Genomic DNA, 12,766 nt, shown 5'->3' on the forward strand with positions numbered 1-12,766 from the left:
CTCCATCCAATACCGCCCTGGCAAGTTTAATGGGAACGCGGACGGTCTGTCCAGACAAACAGAACTATTGCCCTAACAAAGGACCGGACAGCCCCAAGTTGACCCGAAAAGGATCAATCCGGGTCTGCCGGAGTGTTCCACAAAAGGGGAGCAGTGTAACAGATCCCTACCAACCTCTGGTGGATGTGAAACAAACAAGGGGATTACAACTTACACATCCATTCGTTCCATTCCTCTGTTCGTCTGGTTCCGTGCGAATTTCACGTGTAATGCAGAGGTGGCCGCCATTTCGGGACTTTCCACGTGTTCGCGGCCATCTTGTGTGCGAACAGCGGTGTTTGCCTGTAACCGCATGGAACTGAAAACGGATACGCAAACAGGCGAACACCGCTGAATCCTCCAGACCTCCATAAGTTCGTACGGAAACTACCGAACGTCCCCTCGTTCGGTAGTTATATGCAATCATCTATGGGGATTCCAGCGAACCCCGCGATTCGCATGGATGGCCAGAGTATCATACCTTTTTACCGTGCGAACGGAGACCGACCGCAAGGCCAAAACTCATGGAACTAATTTCGGCTAGTTGGTCTGTGCGGTCGGTCAAAACTTTGGAACGTTGTATCTCCCGAACTGTACATCCGAATGGGGTGATTTTTGGATATATTGTCCCCCTGAAGGAGAGCTATCCAGCGCTACCGGATTTAAAGCTGTACCCCCTGTTTTTGGGGTACATCCAGAACTGGTGGAAAAATGTGGACATTTTAATTGGGTTATGTAGTTATCTGAGGGGAGGAGACGTGGGGGTGTTACCATCTGTATTATTGGTTGTTTTCATCCTCCCCCTGGGAGTGTTCTGTGTGTATCTATTTCTAATAAAAAGCAGGCTGGGTGTTCCAGTCCTCAGTTCATCTTGACCCTTCAAAACGTAGCCTCGTCTCGTTCTTGGAAGGGGATTATTTGGGAATATTATTCTGCTCCTGTTTACAGCTGAACCTGCTCCTCACTCTGGATATCGTGGATGGGATTACAGCAGCCTACTTCTCCACAGCAGCTTGCAGGGAAAAAGGACGTCTTCAACGGCAGAAACCCTCTCTCTATCTGGGTAGCCGTTACAACCATTATCTAAATCTGACCCTCCCCCACTTTCTATACACCTGTAAGGAGTCTCACCATTATCTAAATCTGTCAATCCCCCACCTTCTATACATCTGTAAGGCGTCTCACCATTATTTAAATCTGTCCCTCCCCACCTTCTATACACCTGTAAGGACTCTCGCCATTATCTAAATCTGTCCATCCCCCACCATCTATATACCTGTAAGAAGTCTCACCATTATTTAAAATTGACCCTCATCCACCTTCTATACACCTGTAAGGAGTCTCACCATTTTTTAAATTTGACCCTCCCCCACTTTCTATACACCTGTAAGGAGTCTCACCATTATCTTAATCTGTCCCTCCCCCACCTTCTGTACACCTGTAAGGAGTCTCACCATTATTTAAATTTGACCCTCCCCCACCTTCTATACACCTGTGAGTCTCACCATTATTTAAATTTGACCCTCCCCCACCTTCTATACACCTGTAAGGAGTCTCACCATTATTTAAATTTGACCCTCCAGTGTCTGAAATCAGTTCCATTAGTTTGTCGACGAACACCTCTGGGCGTTCGATTGTCCAAGATGGTCGGCGCCACGTGTTCGTTCATATGAACGACGACCACCCAGTGTCTGTGGTTAACCACAATGTTAATGAGGGCAGAAGGTTAACAAGCAGCACACTTCCTTGCTGGGTAGCCTGCCATTCGGTAGTTTATTGGTATTTGGGCGAAAGGCAATGTGGCGGAACCCGCCTCGCCACTGGGCATTGGAGAGGCCTGACTGCCCGCCTCCTACCTGCTGACTATGGCCCCTGGTAAAGTTGTACTTTTGAATGCAATATTTGGGCATATTGTATTTTATTGTGCGGCTACTGTCCCTTTAAGCACAGTGATTGGACTTTTATTGAACTGTGCTGGCCTTTTAAAAACAGTGTATGGACATACTGAAACTTTTTGGACACTTCCTCTTCCCCTCCCCCGGATCCATTGTTCTCCAGCAGGGTGTTGTCCCAGGGACTAGGAAAAGCCATGCTTGCAAGTGAAAACAAAGGACTTCGACCTAACCGTTAAACCCCTGAACCTATTCAAGTGAATTTTGGATATGTTTGTCCCCAAGTTATACTGGTTAAAATAATATAAGTTTTATGTATGTACGATGTTAACTCACAAAGTTATAAAAATGTATAAAAAGTGTAACTTTTCAGCTTGGAGATAATTGAGTAGATACAGTAATTGACTCAATTATCTCCTAAGCAGAGGGGAGGAATATGCTGGGTGTGTTTCTATTGTCCCATTGTGTCTGATTGGCTGCTGTACTTGCATTGTATGTGTTGTAATGTGTTTATTGGTTGTTCTGCAAAACCCTGTGAGCAGTACTATGTTTTGTGGATTGTGAATAAAAGAGGCTGTATGTGCCAGTACAGGGAGTTCCTGTTTTACCCTCAAAGTGATGTGTCGTCTCATTATTGGGGGAAGGATTTATTGTATGCTGTTCCAGTTGACTGCTAGGAGTACAAGCCTATTCGTATGGTTCCTATTCAATGGTCTACAGCATTCATACGCTTGGGAGAATTTAAAGGTTTCTCGTATTCGGTGATTATGGTGTCTGCCAGAGTGCTTGGAGTCCTCAGGAAGCACTAGGAGCATCCATTAACGGAGGTACCAAGTCGGGGTGCCAGGTGATCCGTTACAGGCAACAACAACCATACGAACAACCGACAATAAACGTACAAACAGACGAATCAAGGTTAAATAATAGTAATCCAAAGGCAGAGAGGTCTGTCACAGCCTACAAAACTGGTTCATGGATTGCAGGATAAAACTTACCAGGAAAGGTTAAAGGATCTTAACATGTATAGTTTGGAGGAAAAACGAGACAGGGGGATATGATAGAAACATTTAAACACATAAAGGGAATCAACCAGTGGCGGATCCAGAGCCTGATCTCGGGAGGGGCACTTGTAGATTATTTAAATAAATAATCATGGCACAATAACCACTACAGCTCAGTGTAGTAGTTATGGTGCCAGTAGTGCCAGGATCCCACCCCAGAGTAAGTAGTCATACCGTTTAAGAACAGTTTGACAACTTACCTGGGGTCTGCTGGGATATAGGGCATAGGAGAAGTGGTGTGTGTGAAAGGTGCAGTGTGTGTGTGAGCGGTAAAGTGTGTGTGAGTGCGTAAGGGCGGCAGTGTATTTCAGGGTTGCAGTGTGTGTGTTAGAGGGCAGTGTATGTGTGGGGCAGTGTGTGTGTGAGGGTGGCAGTGTGTGTATGGGGGGCACTGTATGTCTGTGGGGCAGTGTGTGTATGGGGAGCACTGTATGTATGGGGAGGCACTGTATGTATGTGTGGGGCAGTGTGTGTATGGGGGGGGTCGTGTGTGTGGGGCAATGCGTGTATGGGGGGGCAGCAGTGTGTGTACGGCACTGTATGTGTCTGTGTGTGTGTGTGTGGAGTGTGTGTATGGGTGTGCAGTGTGTATATGGGTGTGCAGTGTGTGTATGGGGACAGTGTTTGTGGGGCAGTGTGTGTATGGGGGCAGTGTGTGTATGGGGACAGTGTGTGTATGGGGGCAGTGTGTGTATGGGGGCAGTGTGTGTATGGGGGCAGTGTGTGTATGGGGGCAGTGTGTGTATGGGGACAGTGTGTGTATGGGGGCAGTGTGTGTATGGGGGCAGTGTGTGTATGGGGCAATGTGTGTATGAGAACAGTGTGTGTATGGGGACAGTGTGTGTATGGGGGCAGTGTGTGTATGGGGGCAGTGTGTGTATGGGGTCAGTGTGTGTATGGGGTCAGTGTGTGTATGGGGTCAGTGTGTGTATGGGGGCAGTGTGTGTATGGGGCAGTGTGTGTATGGGGGCAGTGTGTGTATGAGAACAGTGTGTGTATGGGGTCAGTGTGATTATGGGGTCAGTGTGTGATTATGGGGTCAGTGTGTGTATGGGGTCAGTGTGTGTATGGGGTCAGTGTGTGTATGGGGTCAGTGTGTTTATGGGGTCAGTGTGTTTATGGGGTCAGTGTGTTTATGGGGTCAGTGTGTGTATGGGGTCAGTGTGCGTATGGGGTCAGTGTGCGTATGGGGACAGTGTGTGTATGGGGTCAGTGTGTTTATGGGGTCAGTGTGTTTATGGGGTCAGTGTGTTTATGGGGTCAGTGTGTGGTTATGGGGTCAGTGTGTGTAAGGGGTCAGTGTGTTTATGGGGTCAGTGTGTTTATGGGGTCAGTGTTTTTAAGGGGTCAGTGTGTGTATGGGGACAGTGTGTTTATGGGGTCAGTGGGTTTATGGGGTCAGTGGGTTTATGGGGTCAGTGTGTTTATGGGGTCAGTGTGTGTATGGGGTCAGTGTGATTATGGGGTCAGTGTGATTATGGGGACAGTGTGTGTATGGGGACAGTGTGTGTATGGGGACAGTGTGTGTATGGGGACAGTGTGTGTTTGTGGGGCAGTGTGTGTATGGGGGCAGTGTGTGTATGGGGGCAGTGTGTGTATGGGGGCAGTGTGTGTATGGGGACAGTGTGTGTATGGGGACAGTGTGTGTATGGGGACAGTGTGTGTTTGTGGGGCAGTGTGTGTATGGGGGCAGTGTGATTATGGGGTCAGTGTGTGTATGGGGACAGTGTGTGTGTGGGGACAGTGTGTGTATGGGGACAGTGTGTGTATGGGGACAGTGTGTGTTTGTGGGGCAGTGTGTGTACGGGGGGAGGAGGGAAGGGAGGTTTTTTTAATAAATAAAAAAATGTATTTAATAAAATTAATATATTTATGTCCCCCCTCCCTTCTTACCTTTATTGAGGAGGAGGAGGAGGGGGGACATTTCTCCGTCCCTGGTGGTCCCAGTGTGATTCCCTGGTGGTCAGGTGGGGAGAGTGAACTCTAGCCCGCGCTCCAGGGCTAGAGTTCACTCTCGCGAGATTTGGAGCGTTGCCGTGGTTACCGCGGCAACGCTCCATGCTAGTGAGAGGAGGACCCGGAGGAGCTGCAGGCTGAGCTCCCGCCGGGTCCTCTCTCACTCTCGTGCCGGCTGCCAGCACAGTGCTTGCGGACCGGGGAGGGAGATCACTGATCTCCCTTCCCGGTCCGCAGGCTAATTGCAGGGCTGGCACTTGGGCAATGCCAGCCCTGCACTAGCCGGCCGGGGGGAATCTCGGGGGGGGCAATTGCCCCGTTGCCCTCCCCCTGGATCCGCCAATGGAATCAACACAGTAAAGGAGGAGACTATATTTAAAAGAAGAAAAACTACCACAACAAGAGGACATAGTCTTAAATTAGAGGGACAAAGGTTTAAAATAATATCAGGAAGTATTACTTTACTAAGAGGGTAGTGGATGCATGGAATATCCTTCCAGCTGAAGTGGTAGAGGTTAACACAGATAAGGCCAGGGACTAATGAAAGTATTTAGAAAATTGGGCAGACTAGATGGGCCGAATGGTTCCTATGTTTCTATGTTTATTACAGCTCATTGAATTATAAATAAATCAGTGTACATACAATGAGATGGAATAATATATGAATTACAATAGAAACATAAACCGTGATTATGCAATATACTGTAATGCTACAAAATTAAATATATTTATGTCCCCCCTCCCTTCTTACCTTTATTGAGGAGGAGGAGGAGGGGGGACATTTCTCCGTCCCTGGTGGTCCCAGTGTGATTCCCTGGTGGTCAGGTGGGGAGAGTGAACTCTAGCCCGCGCTCCAGGGCTAGAGTTCACTCTCGCGAGATTTGGAGCGTTGCCGTGGTTACCGCGGCAACGCTCCATGCTAGTGAGAGGAGGACCCGGAGGAGCTGCAGGCTGAGCTCCCGCCGGGTCCTCTCTCACTCTCGTGCCGGCTGCCAGCACAGTGCTTGCGGACCGGGGAGGGAGATCACTGATCTCCCTTCCCGGTCCGCAGGCTAATTGCAGGGCTGGCACTTGGGCAATGCCAGCCCTGCACTAGCCGGCCGGGGGGAATCTCGGGGGGGGCAATTGCCCCGTTGCCCTCCCCCTGGATCCGCCAATGGAATCAACACAGTAAAGGAGGAGACTATATTTAAAAGAAGAAAAACTACCACAACAAGAGGACATAGTCTTAAATTAGAGGGACAAAGGTTTAAAATAATATCAGGAAGTATTACTTTACTAAGAGGGTAGTGGATGCATGGAATATCCTTCCAGCTGAAGTGGTAGAGGTTAACACAGATAAGGCCAGGGACTAATGAAAGTATTTAAAAAATTGGGCAGACTAGATGGGCCGAATGGTTCCTATGTTTCTATGTTTATTACAGCTCATTGAATTATAAATAAATCAGTGTACATACAATGAGATGGAATAATATATGAATTACAATAGAAACATAAACCGTGATTATGCAATATACTGTAATGCTACAATACGATGTAGAAGCACAATGAGATGTAAAAATAAAGTTAACTATAATACAACAATGACTGGAATAGTACACAATGATGTAATGATATAATAGATTGTAATAGTACGATAAAATATAATAATACCAGGAGCTGTAATAATACATTAAGGTGTGATAATATAATGAGCTCAGGACAACCCTAATCACAATACCAATGATCTCCTAATATGGGGAGCACAGTACACCCCTAATCACAATACCAATAATCTCCTAATATGGGGAGCACAGTACACCCCTAATCACAATACCAATAATCTCCTAATATGGGGAGCACAGTACACCCCTAATCACAATACCAATAATCTCCTAATATGGGGAGCACAGTACACCCCTATTCACAATACCAATAATCTCCTAATATGGGGAGCTCAGTACACCCCTAATCACAATGCCAATGATCTCCTAATATGGGGAGCTCAGTACACCCCTGATCACAATAGCAATAATCTCCTAATATGGGGAGCTAAGTACACCCCTAATCACAATACAAATAATCTCCTAATATGGGCAGCACAGTACATTCCTAATCACAATACCAATAATCTCCTAATATGGGGAGCTCATTACACCCCTAATCACAATACCAATAATCTCCTAATATGGGGAGCTCAGTACACCCCTGATCGGAATACCAATAATCTCCTAAAATGGGGAGCTAAGTACACCCCTAATCACAATACCAATAATCTCCTAATATGGGCAGCACAGTACATTCCTAATCACAATACCAATAATCTCCTAATATGGGGAGCTCATTACACCCCTAATCACAATACCAATAATCTCCTAATATGGGGAGCACAGTACACCCCTAATCACAATACCAATAATCTCCTAATATGGGGAGCTCAGTGCACCCCTAATCACAATAGCAATAATCTCCTAATATGTGGGTCTCAGTACACCCCTGATCACAATACCAATGATCTTCTAATATGGGGAGCTCAGTACACCCCTGATCACAATACCAATAAACTCCTAATATGGGGAGCTCAGTACACCCCTAATCACAATACCAATAATCCTAATATGGGGAGCACAGTACACCCCTAATCACAATACTAATAATCTCCTAATATGGGGAGCACAGTACACCCCTAATCACAATACCAATAATCTCCTAATATGGGGAGCTCAGTACACCATTAATCACAATACCAATAATCTCCTAATATGGGGAGCACAGTACACCCCTAATCACAATACCAATAACCTCCTAATATGGGGAGCTCAGTACACCCCTAATCACAATACCAATAATCCTAATATGGGGAGCACAGTACACCCCTAATCACAATACCAATAACCTCCTAATATGGGGAGCTCAGTACACCCCTAATCACAATACCAATAATCTCCTAATATGGGGAGCACAGTACACCCCTGGTCACAATACCAATAATCTCCTAATATGGGGAGCACAGTACACCCCTAATCACAATACCAATAATCTCCTAATATGGGGAGCACAGTACACCCCTGGTCACAATACCAATAATCTCCTAATATGGGGAGCACAGTACACCCCTAATCACAATACCAATAATCTTCTAATATGGGGAGCACAGTACACCCCTAATCACAATACCAATAATCTTCTAATATGGGGAGCACAGTACACCCCTAATCACAATACCAATAATCTCCTAATATGGGGAGCACAGTACACTCCTAATCACAATACCAATAATCTTCTAATATGGGGAGCACAGTACACCCCTAATCACAATACCAATAATCTTCTAATATGGGGAGCTCAGTACACCCCTGGTCACAATACCAATAATCTCCTAATATGGGGAGCACAGTACACCCCTAATCACAATAGCAATAATCTCCTAATATGGGGAGCTCAGTACACCCCCAATCACAATACCAATAATCTCCTAATATGGGGAGCACAGTACACCCCTAATCACTATACCAATAATCTCCTAATATGGGGAGCTCAGTAAACCCCTGATCACAATACCAATAATCTCCTAATATGGGGAGCACAGTACACCCCTGGTCACAATACCAATAATCTTCTAATATGGGGAGCTCAGTAAACCCCTGGTCACAATACCAATAATCTCCTAATATGGGGAGCTCAGTACACCCCTAATCACAATACCAATGATCTCCTAATATGGGGAGCTCAGTACACCCCTAATCACAATACCAATAATCTCCTAATATGGGAAGCACAGTACAACCCTGGTCACAATACCAATAATCTCCTAATATGGGGAGCTCAGTGCACCCCTAATCACAATACCAATAATCTCCTAATATGGGGAGCACAGTACACCCCTGGTCACAATACCAATAATCTTCTAATATGGGGAGCTCAGTACACCCCTAATCACAATACCAATAATCTCCTAATATGGGGAGCACAGTAAACCCCTGATCACAATACCAATAATCTCCTAATATGGGGAGCACAGTACACCCCTGGTCACAATACGAATAATCTCCTAATATGGGAAGCTCAGTAAACCCCTGATCACAATACCAATAATCTCCTAATATGGGGAGCACAGTACACCCCTGGTCACAATACCAATAATCTCCTAGTATGGGGAGCTCAGTAAACCCCTGATCACAATACCAATAATGTACTAATATGGGGAGCTCAGTACACCCCTGATCACGGTACCAATAATCTCCTAATATGGGAGCTCAGTACACCCCTAATCACAATACCAATAATCTCCTAATATGGGGAGCTCAGCACACCCCTGATCACAATACCAATAATCTCCTAATATGGGGAGCACAGTACACCCCTATTCACAATACCAATAATCTCCTAATATAGGGAGCTCAGTACACCCCTAATCACAATACCAATAATCTCCTAATATGGGGAGCTCAGTAAACCCCTGATCACAATACCAATAATCTTCTAATATGGGGAGCACAGTACACCCCTAATCACAATACCAATAATCTCCTAATATGGGGAGCTCAGTACACCCCTAATCACAATACCAATAATCTCTTAATATGGGGAGCTCAGTACACCCCTAATCACAATACCAATAATCTCCTAACATGAGGAGCACAGTACACCCCTAATCACAATACCAATAATCTCCTAATATGGGGAGCTCAGCACACCCCTGATCACAATACCAATAATCTCCTAATATGGGGAGCACAGTACACCCCTGGTCACAATACCGATAATCTCCTAATATGGGGAGCTCAGTACACCCCTAATCACAATACCAATAAACTCCTAATATGGGGAGCTCAGTACACCCCTAATTACAATACCAATAATCTCCTAATATGGAGAGCTCAGTACACCCCAATCACAATACCAATAACCTCCTAATATGTGGGGCTCAGTACACCCCTGGTCACAATACCAATAATCTCCTAATATGGGGAGCACAGTACACCCCTAATCACAATACCAATAATCTCCTAATATGGGGAGCTCAGTACACCCCTAATCACAATACCAATAATCTCTTCATATGGGGAGCTCAGTACACCCCTAATCACAATACCAATAATCTCTTCATATGGGGAGCTCAGTACACCCCTAATCACAATACCAATAATCTCCTAACATGGGGAGCACAGTACACCCCTAATCACAATACCAATAATCTCCTAATATGGGGAGCACAGTACACCCCTAATCACAATACCAATAATCTCTTAATATGGGGAGCTCAGTACACCCCTAATCACAATACCAATAATCTCCTAACATGGGGAGCTCAGTACACCCCTAATCACAATACCAATAATCTCCTAACATGGGGAGCACAGTACACCCCTAATCACAATACCAATAATCTCTTAATATGGGGAGCTCAGTACACCCCTAATCACAATAGCAATAATATCCTAATATGGGGAGCTCAGTACACCCCTAATCACAATACCAATAATCTCCTAATATGGGGAGCACAGTACACCTCTGATCACAATAGAATAATATCCTAATATGGGGAGCTCAGTACACCCCTAATCACAATACCAATAATCTCCTAATATGGAGAGCACAGTACACCTCTGATCACAATAGCAATAATATCCTAATATGGGGAGCTCAGTACACCCCTAATCACAATACCAATAATCTTCTAATATGGGGAGCACAGTACACCCCTAATCACAATACCAATAATCTTCTAATATGGGGAGCACAGTACACCCCTAATCACAATACCAATAATCTCCTAATATGGGGAGCACAGTACACCCCTGATCACACTGCCCACACTCTCCTAATTTGGGGAGCTCAGTTAACCCCTGATCACAATGCTCCAACTCTCCTAATTTGGGGAGCTCTGTAAACGACTGATCACACTGCCCACACTCTCCTAATTTGGGGAGCTCAGTAAACCTCTGATCACAGTGCCCCGACTCTCCTAATTTGGGGAGCTCAGTAAACCCCTGATCACGGTGCCCACACTCATCTAATTTGGGGAGCTAAGTACACCCCTGACCATAGTGCCATTGCTCTCCTAGTTTGGGGAGCACATTACAGCCCATTTCCTCCTTATTATCCTAATATTTGGAGCACAGTACACTCCTGATTAAAGTATGCAACTACTGAGGAGTAAACCACTAATCACCTTGTGCTCCTACTCGTATAACCGTAGAGGCACAGTACACATCTAATCACCTTGTGCTCCTACTCGTATAATCGGAGAAGCACAGTAAACCACTAATCACCTTGTGCTCCTACTCGTATAATCGGAGAGGCACAGTACACCACTAATCACCTTGTGCTCCTACTCGTATAATCGGAGAGGCACAGTACACCACTAATCACCTTGTGCTCCTACTCGTATAATCGGAGAGGCACAGTACACCACTAATCACCTTGTGCTCCTACTCGTATAATCGGAGAAGCACAGTACACCACTAATCACCCTGTGCTCCTACTCGTATAATCGGAGAAGCACAGTACACCACTAATCACCTTGTGCTCCTACTCGTAGAATCGGAGAAGCACAGTACACCACTAATCACCCTGTGCTCCTACTCGTATAATCGGAGAGGCACAGTACACCACTAATCACCTTGTTCTCCTACTCGTATAATCGGAGAGGCAAAGTACACCACTAATCACCTTGTTCTCCTACTCGTATAATCGGAGAAGCACAGTACACCACTAATCACCCTGTGCTCCTACTCGTATAATTGGAGAGGCACAGTACACCACTAATCACCCTGTGCTCCTACTCGTATAATCGGAGAGGCACAGTACACCACTAATCACCCTGTGCTCCTACTCGTATAATCGGAGAGGCACAGTACACCACTAATCACCCTGTGCTCCTACTCGTATAATCGGAGAGGCACAGTACACCACTAATCACCTTGTGCTCCTACTCGTATAATCGGAGAGGCACAGTACACCACTAATCACCTTGTGCTCCTACTCGTATAATCGGAGAGGCACAGTACACCACTAATCACCTTGTGCTCCTACTCGTATAATCGTAGAGGCACAGTACACCACTAATCACCCTGTGCTCCTACTCGTATAATCGGAGAGGCACAGTACACCACTAATCACCTTGTGCTCCTACTCGTATAATCGGAGAGGCACAGTACACCACTAATCACCCTGTGCTCCTACTCGTATAATCAGAGAGGCACAGTACACCACTAATCACCCTGTGCTCCTACTCGTATAATCGGAGAGGCACAGTACACCACTAATCACCCTGTGCTCCTACTCGTATAATCAGAGAGGCACAGTACACCACTAATCACCTTGTGCTCCTACTCGTATAATCGGAGAGGCACAGTACACCACTAATCACCTTGTGCTCCTACTCGTATAATCGGAGAGGCACAGTACACCACTAATCACCCTGTGCTCCTACTCGTATAATCGGAGAGGCACAGTACACCACTAATCACCTTGTGCTCCTACTCGTATAATCGGAGAGGCACAGTACACCACTAATCACCCTGTGCTCCTACTCGTATAATCAGAGAGGCACAGTACACCACTAATCACCCTGTGCTCCTACTCGTATAATCGGAGAGGCACAGTACACCACTAATCACCCTGTGCTCCTACTCGTATAATCAGAGAGGCACAGTACACCACTAATCACCTTGTGCTCCTACTCGTATAATCGGAGAGGCACAGTACACCACTAATCACCTTGTGCTCCTACTCGTATAATCGGAGAGGCACAGTACACCACTAATCACCTTGTGCTCCTACTCGTATAATCGGAGAGGCACAGTACACCACTAATCACCTTGTGCTCCTACT

At 45.8% G+C, this 12,766-nt stretch overlaps 1 protein-coding gene across 1 annotated transcript in view; it reads right to left on the bottom strand.

The window, feature by feature from the left end:
• CCKBR (cholecystokinin B receptor) overlaps positions 1-12,766 on the bottom strand; it is a 73,862-nt gene that overhangs the window by 59,822 nt on the left and 1,274 nt on the right. The gene's annotated exons all lie outside the window — the stretch shown is intronic.

This window comes from Pelobates fuscus, chromosome 1, assembly GCF_036172605.1.
Source record: "Pelobates fuscus isolate aPelFus1 chromosome 1, aPelFus1.pri, whole genome shotgun sequence".
NCBI classification, from domain to species: domain Eukaryota; kingdom Metazoa; phylum Chordata; class Amphibia; order Anura; family Pelobatidae; genus Pelobates; species Pelobates fuscus.